We start from the raw sequence: 12,108 nt of genomic DNA, 5'->3' as shown, positions 1-12,108 counted from the left end.
GATAAACCATCTGTCTATCACCACTTAAACCCGCCTCAAAACCAACGCTGATTGGTTTGTCGTTTGGCGAACGGCTCCAAATTTTCTCTATCTCAAGATGCCAGACTGATCTGCGAGTGGAAAACTGGAGCTCGCGAGATCAGGACGGTCTCACGAGGCTAGTACTTTTACCGGTACCGACCGAATACCGAGTATTTGTTCACTTATAATCAAACGGTGCCAAATGTCGGTACCTGAGAGCACATAAGCGAAAGCTTATCCGTCCTCTCTGCATATTGACAGAGAGCAGAGCACACACATGCTCATGCGCACACACGCACACGCACACGCACACGCACACACACACTTCACTGTGATATATTAATGGCGAGCCGAAAGCAGTCGTGGTGCTGTTGACATTACACTTCCTCTGAGACAAGCAGGCACAACAGTGGTTTCTATGCCCTGGTGAAAGACTGACAGGCTGAGGTTTTACGGCAAGGCAACTTTATTTCTATAGCACCTTTCAGCAACAAGGCAATTCAAAGTGCTTTACATGAAACATTAAAGAGCAATTAAACAATGCTGAAAACAGACCTGCCAACCTTGAAAAACTTTTTTGAGTAGCAATTTACTGATTTATTGTTGAAGTTCTGGTTCATGAACACGGCGGCACGCACGCGGAATAAATGTGCCATTAAATGTCAAATCTGTATACATTTTAAACCTTAGAAAATAATTATGTTCAAGTAGGCTACTTGAATTAAATAAAACAATTTATTTAAATTATCGGTCATATTTAATATAATTAATTGGATCATAATATAATCCAATAAAATAAAATATATTACACTGCATAATGAACACTTTTACTTTTGGTACTAAGTATATTTTGATAATACTTTTGTACTATTACATAGGGAAGATGTTGAATGCAGGACTTGTAACTGACAAGTAATTTGTAACTCTACAACACTGTTTTTTTCTACTTTTACTGCAATACATGATCTGAGTAAGTCTTCCATCTCTGGAAATCACAAACAGTCGTGCATGAACACCTGCAGCTGTGTTTAACACTGAAAACACACCACTCAGTTCAGCGTTTCCTTGCAGCTCTGCTACAGTAGCAGCGAACCTTTAACTTTACTTGCCGGTCACATCGTCTCTAAACAGTCCGCTCACAGTGAAGTCCTGCACGGATCAACAGATGTTAGAGTCCGGCCGCTGCTCGCTCTGTTTGTTACGCACACCGGGCAGATTGATGTGCTCACAGAGCCAATCTTTGCAGATGTTATTGCTCGGTGTTTGGCTAGCTAATAAGCCGTTAGTCTGTTAGCTTGAGCTTTGTCTGAAGGCGCCGAACGGCCAGCCAAGATCCGACACATTCCGCACATCCTCCGCTCAGTTTAACCGCTAACCCCCCGGTACCGGTCAGAGAGGCGTGTTTACTTTGTGTCTCGGATGCGTCCAGCGACGGGCTCCAGTCAGTTTTTAATTAGTCTACATTAGTAACAGTTAATTTTGTTACGGTATGAACTTAATCATAGGAAAGGCAAAACAATATAAGACCTTTGTAACGAAATCCAAGACTTTGTAAATGCAAGGCTTTATTAGGTAGGCTACGTAAATTAATTCATTTCACCTTTCTACATCAAATCAAATCCCTTTTGCAAGCACCGTCCTCCCTAGATATATGGGAGAAACCAACTAGTGTTGACGAACTGACCGAAGAGCCGGTTAATTAACCCGACTCTTGTCACTGAACCGGGAGACTCGAGTGCCATACGTCAATGAACCGCAATGAACCGACTCACTCCTGTTTTTTTCCTTTTACTTCATTCGTGCTGTTGTGTGTGTAGCTGGTATTCTCAAGGGGGTAAGCTTCGCTTCAGAACTCGAGCCATCTATGGCGCCATTTTGTTGCTAACTGGCCATCACTCCTGTTAGCATTCCGCTGACCGCCATTTTTTTTTTACGTCACTTTGACTGCGAATAACTTTACATCAGAAATATTTGAAGACTCTATTTGTCCGTTGTTTAGTTCCAAAGAAACACGACAATGTATAAAAGGCTCCATTACCTTGTACCTCACGTTATGGCTCCGTAGCAGACGTTTTTGTAAATATAAGCTAACGATTGTGTCATAACCTAGTGACTTACTGTCGCATAGTGAGGAATTACCGTATAGTACAGGAGAAGCTCGCAGGCAGTTTCAACTTACATGAGCTGTTTAGGTTTAATTACTAATGTTAACTGGCATGTTAGTTAGCAATAATTAGCCTGTGCTTATGTTATCTCCTTACATATACATACGCTCTCCGTATCTGTAAGATTGGAAATGATTGAGATTTCTCTTGGCACAGCTACCAGAAGACTTACAACTTTCAGACACGTTGCTCACGTCACATTCTCTCAGTTGGAGGCTGCGCAGTAAAGCTGGCCATCACCGGAAAAGTGCTTCTAATAGCCTTCACTGGTCTCCGTCCAGAGCAACGGGGTCTGTTGGTCCATTATATACTGTCTATGGGTATTCTTCTACTACTGTGTGTGTAGTAATCTAGCTCATTAGCGCCTCCACTGGAGTGGTGGTGGTAGAATCAATCAGGAAATGAGCTACCTAGACCGCGCACCAAGCTACTGAACGAGACCGAATGTAACCGTGCAACCGGCCAGCCCGCTCGAGTCTAATGTAACCGTGCGACCGGCCGGCCCGCTCGAGTCTAATGTAACCGTGCGACCGGCCGGCCTGCTCGAGAATAATGTAACCGTGCAACCAGCCGGCCCGCTCGAGTCTAATGTAATCAAGCGGTGTCTTGGTTCTCGGCAAGTTTGAGTTATTAACCGAGCCTTGTTTCTGGTGCATCTTAGAGGATTGTGTTCTTCGGCAATTCACACATTATCAATGGGGAAGTACAGTACATCACATACACATACACGTCATGATATCTTGGTAGTTATGTTAACTTAAATGTTAGAGGAGTGAATGTTGCTACGTGGTAGCTAGGCTAGGCTGCCACAAGGAGACCGCGCACCAGGCTACTGAAAGAGACCGTAAGGACCATAACCGAGGGTAGCCTACTGCATGAGTCTATATTCAAACGGGTGTCTAGGTTCTCGGCAAGTTTGAGTTATCAACCGATCCCAGAAGCCTTTATTTCTCGTGCATCTTAGATGATTGTGTACATACAAATTCATAGACTACATTACAGATGGATATCACATACAAATACACGTCATGTTATCTTAGTAGTTATGTTAAGTTAAATGTTTGTTACGTGATAGGTAGGCTGTCACCAGGAGACCGTGCACCAGGCTACTGAAAGAGACCTTAACCGTGCCTAATGCATGATTCTAGGTAATCAAACGGTTGTCTAGGTTTTCGGCAAGTTTGAGTTATCAACCGATAGCAGAAGCCTTTACGTCTCGTGCATTTAATAATTGTGTTCATGGAAATTCATAGGCTACATTACCAAGGGGAAAGTATATCACATACAAATACACGTAATGTTATCTTGGTAATTATGTTAAGTGTTAGAAGTGAATGTTGCTACATGATAGTTACTGTCATGAGGAGACCGCACCAGGCTACCAAATGTAACCGTGGCCAGTGCGTGAGTCTGTCGGTCAGTATGAGTGTGTAAATACTATAGTATGTCGAGACCGAATGTAACCGCAACCGCTCAAGTCTTCCGCGGTGCCCCCCCCCCGCCGAGGGCACGCGAACCGGTGACCGAATCTATTAACTCGGTAGGCAAACCAACGACCGTCCGGTTGAACCGACTCACGTAAGAGTCGGTTGTCCCACCACTAAAACCAACCAAACTAAACGGGAATGAGGGAGGAATTAATAACACTATCAGTAGCCTACGTCAGTAGCCGATATCCCCGCTTGACATTAGAGGAAGGGACCCGACGGTGTGATTGGTCGAACTCGTCTTCTTTAGGTTTTTTTTTCCAGCATGCTCGTGGCTGCTACACTGTTTTAGCCATAGACATAATATGTCTATGGTTTTAGCCATAAGTTTTGCTCATTGACATATATAAAATGGACCAACCGAGCCCGTTGCTCTGGACGGAGACCAGTGAAGGATATTAGAAGCACTTTTCCGGTGATCATTTGCTTTACTGCGCAGCCTCCAACTGACAGAGACAACGTAAATGTGACGTGAGCAACGTGTCTGAAAGTTTTCTGCCAAGAGAAATATCAATCATTCCCAATCTTACAGAGACTGAGAGTGTAGGTATATGTAAGGAGATAACATAGGCACAGGCTAATTATTGATCACTAACATGCTAGTTAACATTTATAATTAAACCTTAACAGCTAACGTAAGTCAAAACTGCCTGCGAGCTTCTCCTGTACTGTACGGTAATTCCTCTACTATAAGTCACTTGGTTATGACACAATCGTTAGCCTATTTTTACAAAACCGTCTGCTATGTAGCCATAACGTGAGGTACAAGGTATTGGAGCCTTTATACATTGTCGTGTTTCTTTAGAAATAAACAATGGACAAATAGAGTCTTTAAACGCTTCAGATGTAAAGTTATTCGCTGTCAAAGTGGCGCTAAAATGTATGCTAGTCAGTGGAATGCTAACGGGAGGTGATCTCTTTGTAGCGTCAAAATGGCGACATAGGAGGTTCAAGTTCTGAAGCGAAGCTTACCCCCTTGGTTTTGCTGCCTACTACAATCAAGTGTTAGACTGAGACGGCTACTGCGTTCTCTTAATACATCCATGGCTACTGCACATCAACGAGTGATCTCAAAGCAGTCACCTGATTTTCGCGTAGTTTAAAGTGACAAATCGTATCACCGTATTTTGATGTCAAAATGCGTATCTACTACGCAAAATGCGTACAGGTTGGCAGGTCTGTGAAAATAAAGCAGGATAAAAAAAGAATAATATACAAATGCAAGTTACAGTGAATAAGAAATTAATAATTATTTAATAGGTTGTAGGGACGCGCCCCCCTCCCCTTTTTCCTTTCTCACACGGCTTCTGTGCACAAGTACGTCTGCAGCCCGCGGGAAGGCGGGGCTTTCCCGTGGGCTGCAGCAAGATTCTCCTCTCTCAGCAAACAGGGCGCCTGCAGCTGCAGTGGGCGCCGATTTGCCAATTCCCCACACAGTGAAATGATAGATGACTCGTGTCATCTATCACGAGTCATCTATCGGGGGGCGGCACGATCAAGTTCTCGTGCCGCCCTCCGACGAGTCATGAAAAAAATGCCGCCCCAGGCGGCTGCCCGGTTCGCCCATGCCAAAAACCGCCACTGTGTAAATCATAACCTACTGAATATCATTAGAGAATCACATTACAAGTTTCCACACTCATGCAGGTTGTGTATTAAACTAGGAATATGAGTCCTATGCCACATGACCAAAACTTTTGCTTGTGTGGCAATGGCATATGTATGACATGTAATGCTATGTCAATGAAAAAGTAAGAAAGAAAAACTATAAATGTGTGCACTGTGTGCTGCAGGGCTGAATTTGCTGGAAACTGCAAAGGGGTGTTTGTTGTAGTGACAGCACACATACAAATGTGTGATCAACAGACTAGCTATTAACATGTGTGATGTACAGGAAAGTTAGCAAGCTAGCAAATTACAGATAAACCAGCAGCTTCACATCACAGGGTCAAACGGTTAACATTCAGTACTCATTGCAGACTGAAACAACTCAGGAATAGCTTCATCTGCTGCAACAATAGCTAAATAGAAAGAGTACAAACATACATCGTTTCTGACTTCTGAACGGGCAACCGTAATGAAAAGAAACAACGCGATCGTAGCGTACGTAACTAACTTAGCCGTAACTACACACATCTGATCTGTAACCTACACAGTCTCCGTAGCGTGAGGAATTCACAACAGCAACGAGTAATGATGCAGCACATAAAAAATTTATCGGAGTAAAAGTATTTCATTCATTGAAAATATGTAGGCTACTCATGTAAAAGTGGAAGTAGGAGAAAAAAAATAATACTCCAGTAGAGTACAGCTACAGCCTTATACTTAAGTAGAGTAGTGAAGTAGTTCTGCTTCGTTACTTTACAGCTCCGGTGATCAAGGATTTCTTACAACACTGGAAGGGGCAGTGCATCTTGCTTTTTAAACTCTTGAGATCTGACTCAAATAATTTATTAACTCAAACTCAACACTCAAAAAGGTACAAGAAAATCTGATGAAAAAGTTGTGTTTCAAACTTCCAAACAGCTAGCCTTGCTCTGTCCAAAGGAAACAACATCCACCTACCAGCATCTTTAGGGGTCAATAGTTAACATGTTGTATCTCATTTAACACATACTGTACAACTAAACTAAGTTTACAACTTCCTGCAGACTACTCCGTTTGTCTGGCAACTAAACCCATATACGTAACAGAGCAGGCTAGCCGTTTCCCCCCGTTTTTAGTGTTTATGCTAAACTAACTAGCAGGGGGCTCCAGCTAAATAGCATGCAGACATGAGAGTGGTCGCCTCATTTAACTCTTTGCAAGAAAGTGAATTAAATGTATTTCCTAAAAAAGAAGTGACATTTTATATTTTTTTTATATGTTAACTTGAAATCAATGGAATAACTAACTATGAATCATGCATGTAACATGATAAAGTTTCTCCTTTGTCATTGTGGGACATTTCTTGCAGAGGTGTCAAAAGTATTCACATTCATTACTCAAGTAGAAGTATAGATACTAGGGTTTGAAAAGACTGCCGTAGAAGTTGAAGTATCAACTCAAGCTTTTTACTCAAGTAAAAGTGTAAAAGTACTGGTTTCAAAACTACTTAAAGTATAAAAGTAAAAGTAATGTAAGGGGGAAAAAATGCCATTAAGGACAAAAGCTTAGCCTGCCCCACAGGGGCCTAATAGTGCACTACCCAACATACACAGGGACCAGAGCAGACAGCGGAGCAGCATTGCACACGAAATGCCGAAGCATTTCCTGCTAAAGATTTCCCACCGTGGTTAGAAAACACAGGGGAGACACTTTGTTTCTCTCACTAGGACTCTAGAGTCGGTAGGACTCGCTCGCTGTCACTCACTTTTCCCTCGCTCTATATCACCCACACACACCCGCCCACACACACACACGCACACACACACACACACACACACACACATCAGGCCACTTACAACCATAAAACAAGACTAGTGCAGCTTCACAGTTGAACTGCAAAAGAAATGTGGCGGAGTGCACCGTGTGCAAAGCTGGCACATATGTTTCAGTGTCTTTATTATTTATCTTATTACATTGAAAAGGTATTAAGAGATATTTTTCAGTTCAATCAATTTTTGCAAAAGCACACACATACGTTGACTCAGTTCATTGGCTAGAAGAGCTGAAAGTAGGGTGGTAGCTTTTCCCTACACAATAACACTACAGAGAGAAGCTGGGCAGTCAGAAAAATAGAAAACGAAGAGAAGTGGTTAATAGAAATGAGGTCAATGAGTATGTATTCACCTCTGCCTTAAAATGGCATGGGCACAAAGAGGGCTGGGGTTATTAGAGGAGAGGCTGACAGAGTTTTATACCTCTATCTCTAATGAAATCACTGGTCCATTTTGGGCGGCGTGGCTAAAGTGCCATTCTCCCGCATCGGGAAGTGTGAGGAGACAACCACTGCTGTGCTCACTTCATTAAAATTTCCATTTCTGCAACGGCAGGAGTCACAATGAGCCATGCTCTCGTGGCCTGCAGAGAAAACGCGCGTGTGTGTGTGCGCGTGTTCTTTCCTGCATCAGAATGCAGCTGGTTGTTTGAAAATGACTGAACAGTGACCCACAAGGGCTGTGGATGTGGGTTTGTGTGCATGCAGCATGATAGCAAGTGTTTGACAAGCCCAGATCGTTATGAAATATTTTTTTTCTCTTCCTCTGCTGTTTAAGTCAGGTACATATAACTTCTGTAAACAAAGAACGTCAATACAGCGGTAAAGTGTGAGGCTGCTTTCCGTCTCTGTCTGTCACTCTATTTCCCTCTCTTCTGACTGTTATAGTCAACATTGTGGAAGAGCCGCAGATTTGAAAAGATGTTATGCTTTAGACATTACCATTACCAGCAAGGCCAACACAATTAACCAAAAGAGGCCAAAAAACAACAAAACAAGTTAATATGTCCCAAGCTGCAGGGACCTCACTTTATTTGTGCCAACGCAAACAAAGGAAGTTGGAAACGAGCTCAAACGGTGCTTTATTGCCTTCCCTTTTCCAATTAGTGGCTGCCATCTTGAATCTTAACAGGTTCTGAAAGTATGGGCTGATTACCTATGCAAATGAGTGGAAAGCTATAATAAAGCTGTCAACAGAAATAAATGGGTTTAACAGAGGAGAGCATTGCAATCTTGAGCATTGCCCGCTGGGCTAAACAAAGAGCTACAACACTCCTGAGATGCTTAAAGTTAGAATGGGACAAAGGGACCATGTGATTATAGCTTTGGAGTGGAGTTTGGCCAGGAATCAATTTGCCCAGGACTAATAAGTGTCCTTAAATGTAACTTAGTTTCTTATTGTCGCTTGGGAGCATGCTTGGAGCCAAGTGTCCTCTTTAAATTTGTTTTAGTTATTTTAAGTACCTCTTTTGCTAAAAAAAGAGAAGAAAATAAATGTTGCAGTAATAATTGGAATCACTATCACTCACTTATGTAGCCGACATATGGACCGTAACCAATTACACATTCTAATTTTAGTATTTAAATTGAATTTCATTGTATTATTATGCGACTGTAATTGCTGACGATAAACAAGACTAATAATGAAACCAGCAGAATATTTAACCTGCAATAACTGATTGTTTCGGCCACTTGGGAACAGCGCAAAGAAGTTGCGAACACAACATTGACATATCATTGCCTTTTAAGTTGATATGCACACTCGTTAGCCATTTCCAAAGAAGAGGTAAAGAGACATTTAATTTTGAGTCCACTATTCCCTCTTTTAGGTTTGTTTGTAGTCTGCACTATCATTTTGTCTGTCTGCTGTTTGTTGCTGCGCAGATAGTGTACTTAAGGTTTTTAGATCTTTCTAGATGAGAAAATATCTGCTGCGGCTGAAAACAAAGCTATAAAAGCGGTAAGAGGACAGTTGTAATCCTGGCAGCTAAACAATGAGCTCACTAAAACTGCAGATTCAGGTAAAGTTCTCTGTAGGTTCATAACTACGTGGGTGAGTCCTTTGCTACTTGTCTTCACATTGTCATTTGATGCAGTTGTTATAAAAAAAGAAGTGATTATTGCCGCTTTAAAGCTGTAGTACGTAATTGACATTAATGAACATCCGTTCCATTCAAGCCATTGCCAAATGAGTTGCTAAAGCTAATTAAGACTATCAGCTCCACACAACTCCATCTATATTTTTCAGTATGGCTATGTCCAGAAGACTGTGGCGTCCGGTGACTTTCCCGCGCAGAAACTCAAGTGAAGATAATTACCTCTTCTGAAGAGTCCATTTTTTTTTTTTTTTTTTTTTTTAAATCACACGGTCCTCCTTAGCTGCTAGCAACTGCATCGGGGAGGGGTGGGGGCACGAGCAAGATCACGTAAAGGCTTGAATCTTGGATGAGCAGACAATTTTGTTGTCATTACTTAGAATTCCTCATGGGGGCGACAGAAACCACACACTATAGCTTTAAAAGGTGCAATATGTAATATTGTGTGTAATACTGGCAGCTAGCGGTTAAAATAGTTACTGCACTACCAATTCAAAATACTGGAGAGTCGTTTCCCCCGCCCCCTCCTGCCCAGACTCAAAGTTCACGGGGGTTGCCAGGCTGAGACCGCAGCATTCACAACAATGTTGCTAGACGCTTGTCTCACATAGCCAGACGTTACTCCACAGCACAGCAGAGTACCTAACGTTAGATGCTAGTCTCACATAGCCAGACATTACTCCACAGCACAGCGGAGTAGCTAACGGTAGATGCTAGTCTCACATAGCCAGACATTACTCCACAGCACAGCGGAGTAGCTAACGGTAGATGCTAGTCTCACATAGCCAGACATTACTCCACAGCACAGCGGAGTAGCTAACGTTAGATGCTAGTCTCACATAGCCAGACATTACTCTACAGCACAGCAGCTAACGTTAGATGCTAGTCTCACATAGCCAGACATTACTCCACAGCACAGCGGAGTAGCTAACGTTAGATGCTGGCTATATTGACAGTCATAAAAGCCCGTGCTCACGCGGACGGAGCTCTGTAACCAACTGACAGACACACTTTTTCGGCTTAAAATTACAGTATGAACCGCTAAAAACACAACAACCTCACTGTCCTCTCCACACGCCAGTCAGGCACACTTCCTTGGCTTAGAATTACAATACGAAACGCTAAAAATACCACTACCTTGCCGACACACTTTATTGGCTTAGAATTACGGCAACAATCGCTAAACACACTGCAAACTCACAGTCCTCTCTTTCCGATTTACAGCCCCCCTCTCGTGGCTTAAAATAACTCACCGTTGTTGGCTCCAGCCGCTGAAGAGGCTACACGCTGTAAACAGCCAAGACAACAGTTAGCAGGGTTAGCATGGCGGCGTTAGCAAGGACCAGTCGGGATCACTTTACTGGCTATGTCTCAATTGTTTTTGCGAGTAACCAACTCGGGCACTCTAGCTATATAATTCAATGTGAGTACACAAATGTTGAAATGACAAAAAATGCCCGTCCCTAGTAGCTGTGATAAATTAGCATGAAGCTAATGCTTACTTGTTCAGGAGAAAATAAGCCAACTCTGCGTCCTTTTGGGCTCTAAGCTGTCTCCATCTTTCAAATACATCTCCAATATTTACCAGGGGGTTGTTACGTCTCTGGTCACGCAACTGTTAGAAACATGCTGTTTTCTTTTTTTTATGTCAGGTAGAATCTATCTCCGTTGATCGTTTGTTTGCTGCTTTCATGCCTGTTCTACCGTTACAGCTGTAGCGTGCTGGGTTTACGTTTTTACAGGTATATCTGGCAACCCGGCCTGGCTGTCAAACTGGGCCGTTGATAACAACACACAGACCAAAACATAAACATAAATTCCGTCACGGAATGTAAATTTCAAAAAGAAAAAATACTGAAATTAGCATTGTTGTCAGAAAAGATAGTATTTCAGTTTAACATGTTTCCTTAATATCTGATGAGGCATTGGTGTCATTTTTGGATTTATTACAGTATAAATATTACATATTGGACCTTTAAGTGTTAAAAGGTTAAGTGTAGTGATATTTTTTTTCTTGAAATAGTTCTTCCTGTTTTAAATGTTATAAAAGACCAAAATCACCAATGAATTGATAACTGTGCAGCCAAAGCCTGACAGATCTTATTCCTCTGTGCCATATAGCTCCATATGGCGATTAAAAAACATCAACGAGCCACACTAATGATGCTCAGCATAAATTCTTTCAGGAAGACTTCAATGCTTCAAATTTCTCTCTCCCAACCTAATCAGCTGCATTGTTATCCGCTGAATGTGGGCGTTTACTCTTTCAGTTAAACCAACCAGATTTGCCACAATCTCCATGAGCTACAGACCTTTTTCACGGCAGACATGTTGACATGTCATAGTAGGAAAACCACAAGTGTATTCAAAACCCATTAATGATGGTTGCATTCCACTTAGGAGAGGCCCTGGTATTAAACCATTAATGATGGCTGCATTACACTTAGGAGAGGCCCTGGTATTAAACCATTAATGATGGCTGCATTCCACTTAGGAGAGGCCCTGGTATTAAACCATTAATGATGGCTGAATTCCACTTAGGAGAGGCCCTGGTATTGTGCATGCTGACTCACTGAAATAGCTTACTGGGACACTTGATGGAACTGAGCCATCGTTAAGGTTATCAATTTCAGCTGGGCTTTTCCTTCTATGACAAGACAACATGTCTGCTGTGAAAAAGGTCCATTGTGTTGTTGCATTCAAACTTTAAATCTGTTCTACTCTCTGCTGCTGTCAGTTGTCATTTCAGGCTAAATCAATGCAACCCTCCTCCACCCCATTCACCTCCAGTTCTCATCATACCCAGCACCAACGGTTCCTCCATCAGAAGCCCCACTTCACATCACATCCATACAGATCTTCAGGCTTCCTTTATCCATTCATTACCTCCACCAGTGTCTAGAGTCCATCGGGGGTATATT

This window comes from Perca flavescens, chromosome 3 (genome assembly GCF_004354835.1).
Source record: "Perca flavescens isolate YP-PL-M2 chromosome 3, PFLA_1.0, whole genome shotgun sequence".
Classification (NCBI taxonomy): Eukaryota; Metazoa; Chordata; class Actinopteri; order Perciformes; family Percidae; genus Perca; species Perca flavescens.
Note: the sequence above shows the minus strand (reverse complement) of the source record.